This window comes from Sus scrofa, chromosome 6 (genome assembly GCF_000003025.6).
Source record: "Sus scrofa isolate TJ Tabasco breed Duroc chromosome 6, Sscrofa11.1, whole genome shotgun sequence".
In the NCBI taxonomy this organism is placed as follows: domain Eukaryota; kingdom Metazoa; phylum Chordata; class Mammalia; order Artiodactyla; family Suidae; genus Sus; species Sus scrofa.
Genome location: NC_010448.4, coordinates 104,268,393 through 104,286,894, shown reverse-complemented (window position 1 = coordinate 104,286,894; position 18,502 = coordinate 104,268,393). Strand labels below are relative to the sequence as shown.

General features: G+C 36.3%; 1 protein-coding gene across 2 annotated transcripts in view; it reads right to left on the bottom strand.

Annotated features, from left to right (window-relative positions):
* The window catches only part of METTL4 (methyltransferase like 4), a 328,604-nt gene that overhangs the window by 97,522 nt on the left and 212,580 nt on the right, over nucleotides 1-18,502 (bottom strand). For both annotated transcript variants that reach the window (XR_002345043.1, XR_002345044.1), the window contains exon 9: nucleotides 12,786-12,869. The gene's annotated coding sequence lies outside the window, so the exon portion shown is untranslated. The remainder of the gene's footprint in view (nucleotides 1-12,785; nucleotides 12,870-18,502) is intronic.

Here is an 18,502-nt window from a genome sequence, read left to right as displayed (position 1 = left end):
CCCAGAATGTGGTCTGCCCTGGTGAATATTCCACATGAGCATGAGAAAAAGGCATAATCTGCTGTTCTTACATTAAGTAGTGTATAGATGTCAACTGCATCTAGTTGATTGATAGTGCTATTGAGTTCAACTATATCCTTAACTGATTTTCTTCCTGTTAAATCTGTCCATTTATCATAGAAGAGTGTTTTATTATCAACTACAGTAGTTGGTTCTTCTATTCCTCCTTACGATTCTATCAGTTTTTGTTTCACCTATTTTGATACTCTGTTGTTAGGAGCATAGGAGTCCTCATTAAGGACAGTTGCGTCTTTTGGAATAGTGATATCTTTATTAACACGTAATGTCTTTCTTTATCCCTGATAACTTCACTAACCCATAAAGAACTCAAAAATTCTCTCTTTATAACCCTAGCTATCACATATACATAGATCAAGTCTAATATTTATTTCTTTCCCCGCCTATATCCATCTTGAATGGGACACTACTAACTCCAATTCAACATCTCATAGCTGTGCTATTCACTTTCTCCAAGCAAGTTCTCCTCTTTAACTTTGCTACTATGTCAACTCACTTCCCAGTCAAAGAATATCATTGAAGTCTTGCCTTTTCCTTATATATATGTAGCCAAGTGTTATATATTTCTCTTAATAAACTTTCATGACAGTCCCTTTCTTTCCATTGCCGTTGCCTCCATCTCAACTTAGCCCTATATAATTTTGTGCTGAAACTATTAAAACAGCCTATTTTTTATTCTCACCACTGTAGTCTCAGTGTTTCTCAAATATAAGTTATTTTCTTGCTGCTCAGCATCACCTAAAGGCTGGTTAACTTGCATTATCTTGAGGTCTATCCAACCTGTGGTATCGGACTTCACATGTTTTTAATTTTCTTTTTTCACATGTTTCTTACACATTTGGCTATTATCTGAGGATAAAATTTTTGGTGCATGTTACCAAATAACTTCAGAAATACAGTAAACCTTTTTACCCATAAGTAATGAATTTTAATGAGTTTTAATTTTTTTCTCAAATTGTAACTAAAAACTCGTGTTTTATTTTTTTAGCTTACAGTTGATTGAATATGAGGGTTAATTTTTTGGCCTCTTTATTAAACTTATTCTTTTTAAATTTTTATTTCTTCACTTATACATTCTTATTAATCTCATTTTTCTATATGGTTTTTAAACCATTGCTTTTTTTTTTTTTTTTTGTCTTTTTGCCTTTTCTAGGGCCGCTCCCGCAGTATATGGAGGTTCCCAGGCTAGGGGTCTAATCGGAGCTGTAGCCACTGGCCTACGCCAGAGCCACAGCAACGCGGGATCTGAGCCGTGTCTGCAACATACACCACAGCTCACGGCAACGCCGGATCGTCGACCCACTGAGCAAGGCCAGGGATCGAACCCACAACCTCATGGTTCCTAGTCAGATTCGTTAACCACTGCACTACGATGGGAACTCCCCTTAAACCATTGCTTTTTAAAAATTGGTTCATTAGAACTATTAACATATTAAGGAGGTTAGCATTTGCCATTGATGATGATTATAATGATGATTTTATTTTAGAGCTGTTGGCTCCTTTTCTTTCATACATGTTAAGAAATTTTGTTCACTTCTTTGCATTTTAATTTTTTTTTGTCTTTTTAGGGCCGCAGCCACAGCATATGGAAGTTCCCAGTCTAGGGGTTGAATTGGAGTTGCAGCTGCCAGCCCACACCACAGCCACAGCAACATGGCATCTGAGCTGCATCTATGACCTACATCACAGCTCACGGCAATGCCAGATCCTTAACCCACTGAGTGAGGCCAGGGATCAAATCCGTATTATCACGGATCCTAGTCAGGTTTGTTAACCACTGAACCATAAAGGGAACTCCTATACTTTAATATTTGGTATGGTATATTTAGAAAAGTAGTCCACTTTTTAATTGAAGTATAGTTGTTGTACAGTAATAGCATATATGTTATAGGTGTACAATATAGTGATTCACAATTTTCAAAGGTTATATTATAAAAATATTGACTCTATTCCCTGTGTAGTACAATATATCCTTGTAGCTTATTTTATCCCTAGTGGCTTGTACTTCTCAATCCCCTACCCCTATATTGCCCCTTGAGCTTCTGTCTTACCTTTGATGATCACTAGTTTACTGTTTCCGTGAATCAGATTCCACATTTTAAAACATCTACAAAATGATTCCTATGATCACTGATGTTTGTAAAGCTCTTTGCTTATTTGTACCACAATGTCCTCTCTTCTCTAGTTAAACTCCCCAAGCTCAGAGCTGTTCTCCGGGAATTTGTCTTGTACCACTCACCCTGACCCTCACCATGCTCGCTCTTTTGTAGAATTTCTGTTGCTAGTTTCCACTCATTTTGACACAGTATTCACTTATTCACTTACCTTTCTCAAAACATGTCAGCTTTCCACAGCTAGACCGTAATTGCCTGAGCAAAGACTTGATTTGCTTTCCCAATATATATATATGCATAGGTGGTAAATGTTTATAGATCAAATATACTGGTTCAATACATTAAAGGTTAAAGTCACTTAAGTGTTTTCACATTTTAGATATATTTGATTTGATTTTATACCACATCCTACTGACTCTTTAAAGTTTATTCTGTGCCTCAGAAGAATTAAAATATGTATTTGTCTCCCTAAATCCACTAAAAAACATTTCTACTTGCACCAGGTTTTCCTTAAATATACTAAGATTCACTGATTTATCTCTATGTTCAAAACACTTTTGACTTATTGTATTTAAACCTTGATATACATCAGGGAAACATGTTCAATTGTTTCCCAGACCCATTAATAGATGGAGAAAAGTGAGGCACATAAAAGTTAATGACCTTGCCTAAGGTCACACAATGGTAAGTGGTGGAACCAGGCGGGGAAACCATAATGATTCTTAACCATTAGGCACACAGCCTACTTGTCTGCATAATTAATATGCACTGTTAATTAATCAGAATTACAGGTTAAAGTCGAGATATGAAGATTTATTATAGGCTACCTGTCAGAGATTTGATTCCTTGAGAAAAAAATTTAATAAGTTTGGGAAGAGCCACTTTGGGAGTTTTCAATAATTCTTCCCTATCACTATTTATGCATACATGGGAATCTATAACTGTATTTCTAGTTGCTTTTAATGTAAAGGTAGAAGAGTTAAATGGTGATCATTTACATTTATAACCTTCTTAATTTGCTCTAATTCAGATATGTGTCAAGTTTATTGCCTGCAGATAACTAATTTTTAGAGAAAATCTTTCTTCTGGGAAGTCTATAACACAAGAGTGAGGTGGTGATTGAAGTTAGTACCCTATGGCAATGTTCTGATTACTAGAACTACCCAAATTTTTTACAAGAAAATTAATCTTGTTAGGAAAAGTGCAAAGTTCAATGAATAACACAACTGATAACTTCTTTAAATCTGAAACATTAGTGAAGCAACAATCTAGACTGATAATCACATTCAATAGTATTTCAGAAGTAATAAATACAAGCTTTTCTATGACCATACATTTCACTAAGGTGTAGTCTTTCCCAATATATCACACCACAGTGGAAAATAGTAGAGTAGGAGAAGCAGGCTGTTGGGAGTCGGGCTGGCCTGAGGCTGAATCCCAAATGTTAACATTGGGCAAGTTTAAATTCTTAGAAAACCTATTTCCTAAACTGGAATGTAAGAATAAAATGTCTCTCTTGCAAGGCTTTCTAAGAATAAGTATGATATCTGTAAATTTCCTTAAGATGTTTAAAATATTATAGCTAGCATTATCACTTCAGGCATACTAGTTACCACCCACATTGCAAAGATTACAAAAAAGGGAAAGGAATTCACTTTTAAAATGTTCCTGTGGTGTGACTTTAGCAAGATAGTGAATAAGAAGCCCCAGACCTCATTCCCCCAAAGAGACACCAACTTAAAACAATATACCATCTAAAAAGCCTTTAAGAAAACTCCAGAAACTAGTTAAGAAGCCACAGTATCCCAAACAAGTGCAAAGCCAAGCCCAGACTCATTGAAATGGATAAGAAAAGCCATTGCATTTCACCCATGATAGCCCTTCCACCAAGCCAGCATAGAAATCAAATCTAAAGAAATGGAGAACTAAGAATTATATGACAAAGAGTCAAAACAGTCATCTTAAAGAAGCTCAATTGAATTGTAAGAGAAAACTGATAACCAAATTAAATCAGTAAAGTAAGAAAATGAGAATATCAACAAAGAGATATTGTTTAAAAAAACAGAACTTCTGGAGTTGAGGAGTATAATAACTGAACTGAAAAATACACTAGCAGAGTTCTACAGACTTTATCAAACCAAAGAAAAAAATCAGCAAACTCAAAGACAGGTCATTTGAAATTATCGAGTCAGTGAAACAAAAAGGAAAAAGAAAGAATAAGAGTGGGAGAAAGAGTCTAAAGGACTCCTGAGACACCATTAGGTGGACCAATATACACATTATGGAAGTCCTAGAAGAGAGAGACAGAAGCAGAGTGTGTACCTGAGGAAATAATGGCCAATTATTCCCAAATTGGAGGAAGGAAATGGACAATCAGATTTAAGAAACGCAAAAGATTCCAACTAGGATGAACCTAAAGATGCCCACACTGAGACATTATAATCAAACTGTCAAAAATCCAAGACAGGAGTTCCCGTCGTCATGGCTCAGTGGTTAACGAATCTGACTAGGAACCATGAGGTTTCAGGTTTGATCCCTGGCCTTGCTCAGTGGGTTAAGGATCCGGCGTTGCCGTGAGCTGTGGTATAGTTTGCAGACGTGGCTCGGATCCCACATTGCTGTGGCTCTGGCGTAGGCTGGCGGCTACAGCTCTGATTTGACCCCTAGCCTGGGAACCTCCATATGCCACGGGAGCAGCCCAAGAAATGGCAAAAATACAAAAAAAAAAAAAAAAAAGCAAAATCCAAGACAAAGAGAGGATTATGAAAAAAGCAAAAGAAAAGCAATTTATCACATTCAAGGTACTCTCATGAGATTATCAATGGATTTCTCAGCAGAAACATTACTGGTCAGAAGGAAGTAGAATGCTATATCTAACATGCTGGAAGAAAAAAAATATTGCCAACCAAAAATACTTTATCTGACAAAACTATCTATCAAAAACGATGGAATAATAAAGACCTTCCCATATAAACAAAAGCTGAGAGAGTTCATCACCACTAGACCTGCCTTATGAGAAATACTAAAGTGAGTCTTTAGAATTATAATGAAAGGATGCTGGACAACATGAAAATATAAAGTTCTCTGGTAAAGGTAAATATATAGGCAAATACAGAATTCTGTAATACTATCATTTATAGTGTATAAATCAATTTTGAGTCTGATATAGAACTTAAAAAAGCATAAAAATAACACTATAACCATGATAATGGACACAAAATATAAAAGATATATTTAGTGACATTGATAACATAATGATGGATTATAAAGGAGTAGAATTTTTATGCAATTGAGGTTAAATAGTTATCAATTTAAAATAGATTTCTATAACTAGTTGTTTCAATAATCCCTACGGTAATACATAGGAAATATCAACAGAAGATACACAAAAGAAAATAAGAAGGGAATTGAGGCATGCCACCACAAAAAGAAAAGAAAAGAAAGAAAAATCAATAAAATAAGGTAGCATGTAAAGAAAGGGAAACAAAATACTATAGGATATACTGAAAACATTTTTAATGGCAATAGTATGTCCTTCCCTATAAATAATTGCTGTAAATATAAATGGATGGACTTCTCCATTCAAGTAATATAGAATGGCTGAGTTGATTTAAAAAAACAGCATCCATCTATATGCTGTCTATAGGAGTTTCACATTATTTTTTTTAGATAAGTATTTAATTTATTTCTTTTAAAGTATAGTTGATTTATAGTGCTGTGCCAATTTCTGTGGAGGAGTCTCACTTTAGGTGTAATACATAGGCTAAAAGTGACAGGATGAAAAAAAGAAAGATATTGCATGCAAATTACCAAAATAGAGAAGTGGTGGTCATACTTATATCACATTAAATAGATGTTAAGTCCAAAATTGTAACAAAAGACTAAGAAGGACATTAGTCAATGATAAAAGAATGAATTCATCAGGATTTGTCTATTATGGTACTAACATAAAAAATTTTAAAGCTCTCCTAAATGCTCACATCTTTTTTAAAAACTAAAGGTAATGTAAATAGGTTCCTTTTTTTCATTTCCATCCAATCTTATGTCCCCAGGCTAACAACAGTGAAAGAAGATGATCATTATGTCAAATCTGTGTTAAATAAGTGTTTAACGTTTCCTCTAATTTCCCTCAAAGCATGGATGATTATGCATTTTCTGAAGCATTTTTATCCTTAATAAAATGGAATATAAAGCATAGTTTGGTGATACATATGGTTAGGATGTCAACTCTATAATGCCCTGGTTGTCATGGGTATTAAGGGCTGAGTTGTTACATTAACATCTGCCCAGAGATATATGGATTTAAGAATGAGTTGTTTTGTTTCTTTAGAATTGAAACTGTTCTATAGTAAAATGTAAACTGTTCTACAGCATATAGAGCTTGTGTGTTTCTTCATTAAAAAAGGATATTAGGAAAAGCCGGGGAGAGGAGTGGAGACTGCTAGCAACATTACAGTAATTAGAAGCATTCTCTACTTTTGTCACAGTATTAATAATCCAGTATCCAATATAGTTACATTTCTGGTAGGTGTAGATGTTTCCTCATTTCTCAAGCCTTGGGGCTTATAGTCAGAACCTAAATTTCTATATCAGGAAAATAGTGAAAGCATAATATGAAATTAATAGCCAGGCTTCTATGTAAATCTTTACTCCAGAAGTCTGACACAGGTTTTGTGGTCTCAGTTGAAGCTAAAGGTTATTATTTCTATTAACTCCTTCACTGAGGCAAATGCTGTGGAATTGCTAAATTATAGCTATTTGCACAGTGTCACTGCTGAGCCTTCCAACAGAGAATCAGTTCATAAATAGTAATTTTGTGTTGGTGTTGATTGTCAAACAAATTTAAGATAGTTGGAGTAGCTTGACAGGTAAATTTGAAAGATTCAGTGAAACTCATACCTTTCCTACAAAATAATCTTGAACATGAACCCTGCACCGAAGGAAAACTACCAAAAACAGGTGAGGTGCAATGTATAATTGCCAAATAACAGGCTTTATTCATGCCTGTGACAGATGCTTCCTGAGTACCCACTATGTACCTGACACTGTGGCAGCACTAGAACTTAAACATCAAAGACAGAGCCCCTGCCTTCAGGTAGTGTAGAGTCCAGAGGAGGGTTAGAAAGGAAATGATTTAAGTGTGGGAAAGTACTGTCACAGAATACTTTATGAAAACTCTACTCCTCCTGGTAGAATCAGAGAAAGCATCTGAATCAAGAGTGGTTTTCACTAAATTCTGAGTGCCTATAGTTTAAATAGGTTCTTTCCCATCCAGCGGAAATGGTGACCCACTGGGCAAGCAGCCACTTAATCTCCTTTAACCCCATGAGGTAAGTACTATTATATCCTGCGGTGAAAGGAAAGACTGAGACTTGGAGAAGTACAGTAACTTGCCCAGAATCAAAAGGCCAGTAAGAGAGCTCAGATGAGAGTCCAGACAAGCCAATCCTCTGAGCTTGCTTCTCCACTATCTGCACATGGCTATTTATTGCAGTTGGGAGGCAGGGTGGGGTGGGGGTGTTAAAATGGGAAGGATGCAGGCAGAGGAAGCAGTCCATACAGTGCCTCTAGCAGAATGCTGGCAGCTGAAACCAGCCAAAGCACAGGTCTGGTAATGTAAGACACAGATACCCTGTCCAGGAGCCAGGCCTTTATCTTGCAGATACTGTAAGAAGGCTGGTCCTGCTTTTTCCTAACTTCTTCGTGTCACCTCTCCGAACTGGGGGAGGGAGCCACCTGACCTCTGTCTGCAGGGTGATACCAACCCATCACAGGCAGGAGAACTAGTCTTGACATTTGCTGGAAGGAATGGATACAGGCAGATCTATGGTCCAATTCTGAGTTACATCGCATTCTCCCCACTCACCCCTAATCTCATCTGATTCCCAAAATTTAGGGCTCACCATGTACCCCACTCCTGCAGACAAATCCTAATTTATTCACCGTTCCAGCAATCCAAACTCAGAAATGTATTAATGACCCTGCTCTCCCTAGCACAGCAAGCCCCTCTGCTCACATGCTAGGCTAGTTCATATCCCAAATCTGCCAGGGTGCTCTATTCCACCAAAATGGACTGCTTCATACCCATCCCATTTAAATTCAGAATCACTTAACTTAAGCAAAAGTAATCCACTTTTAACTAGATACAGACAGGAAATCCAGTATTGGAGAGAGAGAACATAATGAGTTTGAAGCACTAATTCTGGTATACTGTGACACCTGAACAAATTTATAGTGACAGTATAGACATGATTTAAAAAGTAATAATCATAGAACTAAACTATCCATTTATATCAGGTTCAAGAACAGACAAAGCTAATTTATCATGATAGAGGTCAGAAAAATAGTTACCTCTTAGGACAGTCTTATTAATTAGAAAGGGACAAGAAGGAACTTTTGGGCTAATGGAAATAAAAGTTCTTTATCTCATCTTGATCTGGTTGGTAGTTATATTTAAAATCTGAGCATTTTACTGGCATGTACATTATACCTCAATTTTTAAACACAAAAATGAAACAAAGTTTGAAAGCCAATTCATCTGTCCCTGATTTTTAAATATGATTACGCTTAACAACTCAAGACAGATGAATGTCTGTCCTGAAATGTTTTTTTCTCCTACAAAAGCAGATATTTCTACCTCTTACCATCAAATACTACTAATTTTATTTGGTGAAAAATGGAATTATTTAGTTAGGTCTAAGAAAGACCACAGTTTCAAAACATTTTTTTTCTGTGACGTAAAAAAAGGAAGCATGCCTAGAAAGAATTGGAAATTGGCAAAAACAAGTTAAATTCACCTACCTTTTTTTTAATTGAAAATTTGATTACATTCACTTGGCTACATTAAGGCGATTTATTTTTGCTTGGCTGTCTGTAGCTAAGCCTTAGAAAGAGAATGCTGTTGAAACAGTTATAACATTATTATGTTCTTTTAATTTTTCTCCTCATTATGTTTTTTGTCCTCCACTCCGGGCTTTAAATGTTGCTCACTCCTTACGTTAAAAATTAAATGTTGCATTTTAATCTCTAAAGTACAAATTATTTTGATAATTTCTGTAAGTCAGTAAGAACAATTACCAGTCATGAAATATGTTAACTATCAAACACCTACCCTCTAGAATCACTTTGGTGCCATTAAATCAATGAATTAAATTTCTTTGTGGGTGATGTTCAGAAATGACGTGAAATCATGGTAAGCTAAAGTAAGTGGAGACAATGCATTATTAATAGGGTCTGAACTGAATTCTGAATGCCTGCATAATCCATTCATCAATCTTACCAATTTCTAGGGACACAAAGGATATAATTCCCTATCACCTGACACAAAATAAATATGAAAGTTCATTCTATAAATTTTTGGTTTTCAGGTATACTAAACAATTGAAAATTAAAATGGATTTTCAGTTAATCTAAAAATTGGATTTTGTCACAAAATGACAAGTTATATTTAGAGTATAACAAGCTATTGGCTGAGCTTGGTAAAGATTGTTCTAGCAATCACTAGATTTAATTTTTAAGAGCTTTATCTCCCTCTTCCCATCTTCCCCCCACCAAAAAAAAAGAGTAAAATTTGGTCCTAAATTTAAAATTTGGCATTGCATGTATTTTGTTAAATTAATAAATAATTTAATCATAAAAATTCTATTTAGGCATTATAAATGTAGTGTGTGAATAACTCATCAAAGAAACTGTAAAGAAAGTCTAGTTATAGAGTTAAAATAGTGTTGTCTTTGATACAAACTCCTCTACAAATCTGCGTTATAACATAATGATCGTTTTGACCTCCCATTTGTGACTTTTCTATTTCAATGAAGCACTTGTTAGACTATGGTATTTATCTGTTAATATGTCTCCATGATGGATTATTGGCTTCTCAAGGAAAGGGATGATATGTCTTTTATAGCTATGTATCTCTAACGCCTACTGTACTGGTCTAGCATATAAAGGATTCCCAACACATACCTAATGGAATAAATGAATTAATTATTCTTACCTCCTCTGTTTTTCTATTGAAACATATGTTTCTCGCCAGAGAACCAGAATAAACTATCATTCTATTCTTCATTTTTCCCACACTGTTTCCAACTCCGGCTTCCTCTTGCAAGTGTATTCCATAGTATTCTTGGCCCTTGAAATCCAATTTTAATTGGTTCTTCTTTTAATTCCATATTAGTTTCATTAACTCTCATATCACTAACCTGTATTCTTCGAACATGGACTTGAAATTGAAATCATTATGTCAAAATTGCTTTCACAATCTAAGGGCTGGAAGGACCTTAGACATAACCTGACCCACCCTCTCATTTGTCAAGAAAGGAAACTGAGACCCACGGAAATAAGCGACTTGACATTTCTTTTTCTCAGTTCTGCTTCCTTTAGTCGGTATTTATAACTTCTATCAAATAATTTGTCTCACTGGAGAGATATGAAATTAAGGGCTAGACAGAATGAAAGAGAATTTGGAAATAGAGCTGCCCTCACAAATAAGACAAATAAATGGGCAGCAGCCCTCTTAATGATAGGCTTAAGACAAGCACACTTCTAAGGTAGTGAGGCCAACTGCATGTCTGAAAGCCTGAAATACTCAATTAAGAAATTAATCCATTAGTGCTGTGAGAACTATCCGATAGTCCCCTGGCCCAATCCTGCTTCTTCCCTTTTCCTCTCACTAATATTACTGCTCCACAGCACATTACTTCTATCTCAGCAAAGCCTGATGCCAGAACTATAACAATGTCACCAGGATCTGACTTCTCTCTCCAGTTCTTGGCTCCAAAGTCCTCAGTACAGACATTGTGTTCAAAATCTAGAGCAAAGTGGCTGCAACTCTTCTTCACATATTCTCTTACTGGAGTCTAGGAGAAAAAAGTACCTTTCTTCATGAAATTCATAAAAAACCTCATTGTTTGGGTCTTATTTTCACCCCTAAACCATGAGCAGGGGGACAGAATATGGTCATTGATGTAGACCAATAAGGGCCCATCCCAGAAACTAATAATGACATCAGCCGATCTAGACCACATGGGCTGAGAGTGGGTCTTCTCTAAACAAATGGAGCTATTCAAAGTTGCACTTCCCTCAATCTGTGTAGCCATCTTGCCCCTCCCCCTGTGAGAGCTAGAGTACCACTAACATCCTTCCCAGACTGTGTAATTCCACCCTAGAATCTTGGATAAGAGACAAAGAACTTTGCTTCTGCAAGGAAAGACCTCTTTACCTACAGCCTGCCTCCACCAGGGACCCATTCCCCATTCCTCTGCATGGAGTTTGGCCACATGTTTGAGAAATTCTTCTGCTCTGTTACTATCAACCCCATATAGCCAAAGTATTTGTCTCAATTCCCTCAAATTTTTAAAAAATATGCTACTTTTTAAAACTGAAGTATAGTTGATTTACAATATTGTGTTAGTTTCAGGTGTAGAGCAAATTGATTCAGCATAATACATACGCACACATACACACACACACGTATTCTTTTTTTCGATTCTTTTCCATTATAGGTTATTATAAGATATTAGGTATTGAATTTAGTTTCCTATGCTATGCAATAAATCCTTGTTGTTTAATCCCCCAAATTCTTTTTTTTGCTTGTTTTTTGTTTTTGTCTTTTGAGGGCCACACCTGAGGCATATGAAGGTTCCTAGGCTAAGGGGTCAAATCACAGCTGCAGCTGCTGGCCTACACCACAGCCACAGCAACACAGGATCCAAGCCGCATCTGTGACCTACACTATACACCACAGCCCACTGCAACCCCAGATCCTTAACCCAATGAGCAAAGCCAGGGATCAAACCTGTATCCTCATAGATGCTAGGTATATTTGTTTCCACTGAGCCGTGACGGGAACTCCTAATCCCCTCAATTATTTACGGAACAAATTAGGATAAATTCTGGGGTTCCATTTGGTCTGCTCTAAGGCAGAAAATCATTGTGTTCCTTGCACAATTGCAATATGAGTCTCTACTAATGTCTGCCTCAGTTTTGACAAATGTAAGTAAGAAAGTTGAAATAGACCTACTGGGAATAAGTTGCATTATTTATCATTTCCATGATTCATATATATATAAATTAATTTCGATGATTTGAATTGAAATTTAAGATTTCTATCTTTTAAAATAAACACTGAATCTTGACCCCAAATTAGTTATTTTTTAAGCTTTGAGGCCATTTTCCCCACATGTCTGGAAACAAGTGATTTTATTGTTTCAGTAATAACCGAAGCTCTACAAACTCAGATCCAAGAGAAAAATGTACACTCTTAGACACTAATCAAACCGCAGAATTTAATTGTATGCTTAATATGGTCTCTAGGTTATCAGTCCTATTGTCAGACTATATTGATAGTGAATTAGTAATTTCTACTCATTTTACAAATAACATTTTTACCAATAGTTAAAAAGAAACAAAAACTCAATTTGAAATGTACACCACAGCACTCAACGCTACCTTCACCCCAGGGCTTGGTGAGGAAAGGGAGAAAGAGTGAGAAACAAAGCAAGAAATAGAGTGGTTTTGCTTTACCATCTTATTAATAAAAGAGACTGTGCTTTTTTAATGAAATTTGCTAGAGGACAAAAGATGCAATACTCTTACCTAGAATGCTTCTGCATTAAGGTGACAGCCTTCCCTCTATTGCCTTTTTCTGCATTTTGTTTGCTTGCTAACCAGCTTTTTTACCTGTTAGTTAACAAAAGGAGAACATTAAGTAGGTAATAGTTGGACTTGCATCATATCTCATCCACCTGAGGAAAATGGTACATAATGAGATGTGAAAAAATGTGTATTTTGAGCTTGGAAAAACATCATTTTTTACTATCACCTTATTTTTTGATTTTTCATTTTGAAATCAATTTATGAGCTATTATTTTAAAACGGATCTTCTCAATGCAAAAGGAAGATTATTTCATTTAAAAATAGGCAGCCCAAGAAAGTATTAAAAGGTAATTTTTTATGATTGTGGCTAAATAAAGTTTTAAATAAGATTCACATAAATCTTTTTTATACTACAACATCTGTTTTTAACTGAAGTATAGTTGATGTACAATATCATATAAGTGACAGATGTACAATGTATTGGATCATAATTTTTAAAGGTTAAACTCCATTCATAATTATTATAGAATATTGTCTATATTCACTGTGTTGTACAATATATCCTTGTAGCTTCTTTTATAAATAATTGTTTGTATCTCCTACTCCCCTCCCTGCTTCCCTCTCGCCACTGGTAACCACTAGCTTATTCTCTATATCTGTGAAGACTCACATAATTCTTTTTCTTTCTTTTTCTTTTCTTTTCTTTCCTTTTCTCTTTCTTTCTTTCTTTCTTTCTTTCTTTCTTTCTTTCCTTCCTTCCTTGCTTCCTTCCTTCCTTCCTTCTTTCTTTCCTTTTTTAGGGCCACCCCCCTGAGGCATATGGAAGTTCCCAGACTAGGGGAACTAATGGGAGCTTAGGGGTTTAACTGGAGCTGTAGCTGCCAGCTTACACCACAGTCACAGCAACACCAGATCCAAGCTGTGTCTGTGACCTACACCACAGCTCACAGCAATACTGGATCCGTAAACCACTGAGCAAGGCCACATGGATCCTAGTAGGGTTCGTTACTGCTGAGCCATGATGGGAATGCTTCATAATTCTTAAAATTTCCCTGACTCCCCTGTGCATCCTCCTTGTTTGTATGTTACTCTCTCATACAACATTCCTCCAAACAGGGTATGTTTATGGCTAAATAGCTGTTCTGCAGTTTCAAACTCCTTAGACATTTCTGGTATTGTTCTAGGATATCACCCTTTGCTCCAAGGGAATCATGCAATTGTTATAGGGACCTTAACAGTCTGCAATTGGCAGGTCACAGCAGATTTGATCTGCTGCTGACATTTCCAAACTCTAATTGTCATCACAGCATTACTTCAGCCTCTTTGGACTACATGCATTTCTAATTCCCTCTCTTGGTCCTTCATCCCACCTGCCCATCTCCCAAAGGATTCCTTTCCTCTAATAACCATCTTGGAATTATCATTTACTACTCTCTCATGACCTGTGCAGCAATATATGACATTTATAATTTATGAATTGAAACAACTCCAAAGACTGAATGGAACCCAGCATGTGATTCAGGCCTCACATCTGTACAGCAGGTTAGAAAATCCCCTCCCCTTCTGTTCCTACCATTGGTGCACACAGCAGCCACCCCTGCCACTCTGCAAAGTGACACTCTGACTCTGCTGATCATTTGACAGTTTACTGCCAAGGCAGGAAAATCCATTCAAAGCTTTCAGAAGGTCTAAGCATCCACATAGGATTTTGGAAGAGCAAGGTTATTTGTTGTACGAACTCACCTGTCTAAAAGGTGATTGACAGTCCAGAAAATTTAGTTGCCTCCACAACTCATTCCTAATCCACCCCACGTCTTTTGGTACAGCCAGATAAAGTTGTCACACATAGTAATTCATAAGTGACTGTCTCAAATACTTTGTAGAAGGCTATATAAAGCACTTTTATTCCAAGGATCTCAAGAAACTACTCAGAGGGTTTGAAATATATCCTAACATTAGCATTCAGGACAGATATCACCTCTTTACTTGAAGGAGAACATAAAATAAATTAGGGGGAATTTTAGGCTCATTTCACAGCCATGATTCATATGATTAATGATGGGAAATTGGTCATACCAGAAATGACAAATATAAAATCCCCTTCCGTGCTATTCTTAAACACTCTCTAAATGCAGATACAAATACATAAATAACCTGTAACAATTAAGACCTTTTTTTTTTTGCCAGTCCAAGTTCTTAAAATTCAATGAAGTTAGAAAAAAATTGTAGAAGATTGGGATTCATCTAACAATGACTAATTTCAGAATTCTTAAGGAAGTGCCCTTGGTCATCAGTTTTATAATCCATTCTGAGACTATTTTCTACCAATATTGTACCCATTAATTGTTGGTGGTTTTTTGTTTGTTTGTTTTGTTTGTTTGTTTAGGGCCATACCCACCGCATGTGAAAGTTCACAGGCTATGGGTCAAACTGGATCTACAGCCACAGCAACACAGCATCGAAGCTGCATCTGAGACCTACACCACAGCTCATGGCAACACTGGATCCTTAACCCACTGACCGAGGTCAGGGATTGAACCTGCGTCCTCATGGTTCCTAGTCGGGTTCGTTAACCACTGAGCCAGGAAGGGAACTCCCTGTTGGTAGTATTTGAAGGCAATAATGAGAAGCATGTTTTATCAGATTCCTAAGAACTTAAAAGTAATAAAAATTAGGTTGCAGTAAAGCTAGTACAATATTAGGTGGGAATTAGCTTCAAGACTCTCAGCCCCTCTGACAGTAATTCAGACATTGGACTGATGAAATCTCAGAGTGAAAGGACTAGAATATGAGTGTAATTTAGTAAACAGTAACAATTTATATGTCAGTAATTTGTCTGGAAGAAGCCTAAAAACAAAACTGCAATGGAGAGCTCAGAACATGGAAATGGAAAGTGGAAAATAATGAGCTTTTTCAGTGTCCCAATCCAGGACAAACAAATTAACCCTAGAGGGATAAATAGTGTAGCTCTTAAGAATGTTGGCTTTGGATTTCAACCTCTAAAATTTGTCAGCCCTGTAACCTAACTTAAGCTCTGGTTCATCCATCCTCTTATCCATTTATTGGGAAGAACGTCTCCTAGGAAGTTACTTCGTGGGGTTGCTGGGAGTGTTAATGAATTCATATAAATTAAGGTATTTATAATGTGCTTGACAAGGTGATTAATAAATATGCTATAACTGCATTGTGGCTCAGGGATGATTCAATAGGCCCTACCACCAGCGGGGTGAAATCTCCAAGATTATGTACCTCTTTTTGCTTTTAATTCCATGCTTACTAAACAACCTTTAAATTATTAATTTGGTCTCTGAGGTATCCTGATGCAACAAAGAGAGTGCCCCGGATGAGGTTATGAATATTCCTCCTCATCTTCCCCTATTCCTCTGTGATTTGCTAAATTGGCAGTCTCCTTTCTATATTTCAATCTCATATGGAATGATTGGCATGAGGCCAGCCCTTCTCTGTCAGCTCAACTCCAGGGCTCTGACAAAGCCAGGTCCAGGGCTGTACAAAATGCAACAATGTAATGCCACCACTTGAGGTCTCTAAGTGAGGATTTTATACCTTCGCACTCTCTCCTGAAGACATTCAAATTGCCCAACTTCCCCATTTCCTAGATTCAATGTCAGTGAGAACACCCATGCTATGGAATGAATGTAACATTGTTTACCCATTACTGTGAGTTTACTTAGTTATAATTTAAGTGTGATGAACTTGAACCCCCAAATTTAGCTTAATTTAAATCTAATGGATGCTTTATATCTTTTGCTTAAAAACAAAATACAACTGCTCTATCATGTTAAAAATCGGCACTTAGAGCTGATGTTACCAATTAATATAAAAATTTTAAAATTAATCCTGATTAAGTATACTGAATAGAGTAAGAAGTGATGCTGTGGTAAAATCTTTAATTTTAAAGATAATGTATGCTTAGGAAGTTATACTCACCAATCCCTTCTGCTTTTCTATTTAAATATTTAAATATTTAAATATTTTCACAATAGTATTCCTTAGAAGGTCCAGCAAATATAAGTAAAATGATATTTCCCTTATCAAAAGAATAAATCTTTCTAAAATGTATTACACATTTTCCCCCAAATTAGGTAAAGAAAAGAAAGTCTGCTGAACATAATTTAATTTTTCTTGATGGATCAAGGATTGTCATCATGAACATTAATTATTGTACTAAAAACCCCCAGAGGGATTTTGATATATGGAGTTGATTATTCCTACTCTGAATTTATCCCAACAGATGAGCTGTTGTATTTTTTCTTTCTCTTTCCAGCTTCATGTCTGATATTTACTGTCCTCATTTTATCTGCTGTCCATCTTATGTTTAATTTTTTTAGCTTTATATAGGGAAAAGAATATAGTTTAGAGTCAAAATATAAACCCCAAGTTACTTCTAAACCAAACTGATTAGAAAAACTATAGATAAACGAATAATCAAGTATCACTTTTACTATTGATATCACTAATATTCATGAATGTAGTTTAGGTTCTGAAAACCAAAGGATTCTTGAACCAAACTTCAAAATATGACAGACTGATTCATGAATACCAGGCTGTGTTCTAGGTGCTAGATCTGTAAAAGGTATAATATAGAGGCACGAACCAAAATTCTGCTTCCAGTAAACAGCTAGTTCCCAAAAGTAAAAGGAAAGAAAAAGCTAAAATCCTGCTCCCAAATTACACAGGAACTTCTAGAGGAGTGAGGATTGTAGAAAGGCCAGAAATATAACGCCAATGGGGAGTTCCCATTGTGACACAGAGGAAAAGAATCTGACTAGTATTGATGAGGATGCGGGTTCGATCCTGGCCTCCCTCAGTGGATAAGAGACCCAGCGTTGCCACGAGTTCTGGTGTAGGTCACAGATGTGGCTCGGATCACATTGCTGTGGCTGTACTGTAGGCCACAGCTGAGCTCTGATTCAGTCCCTGGCCTGGGAACTCCCATATGCTGTAGATGTAGCCCTAAAAAGCAAAAAAAAAAAAAAAAAGAAAGAAAGAAATATAATACCAATGGCTATCATCATATATGGGTCAGTTTACAATGGAGAAGGAAATTCTACCACAACAGACCAAGACTGGAGTCTCAGCTCCACCACAACCATGTAAAGATGATCTCTTTACCAAATTACCAAATCTCACTAATCCTCAATTTCTTTGTCTTTAAATAAAAATAAATAAATAAATACAGTGCTTACTTCAATGAGTTATTGCAAGGATTAAGTTAAATAATATACAGTAGAGTAAAGGCTCTCTAATATTATGGCTACCTTTACTACCACTTCTCTTCTTCCCCACCTCTTCTTCTTTTCTTTTTTGTAAATGATTTTTATTTTTTCCATTATGGTTGGTTTAACAGGTTTCTGTCAATTTTCTACTGTATAGCAAAGTGACTCAGTCACACATACGTATATACACATTCTTTCCCCTACCTCTTCTTACCTGTTCCTTGGCTTCTGCACCAAGGAGAACCTTTGCATCTTTCTGTTAGTCAGTGACTTACCAGTTACTTCAGTCATCTTAGCCTTAGCTCTTCTCGGCTGCATTCATCATGTCCTAAGATTTTTAGCCTTATATTATTTAGAGGCAGATCAGTGGCCTATTACTTCTGGGTGGCTGGTAGCAGAATTCCTCAGACATTACTTTTTCCATACAAATGCAAACATTAAGTCACTGAGTTTACAAAAGTATAAAACATGATCCCTACT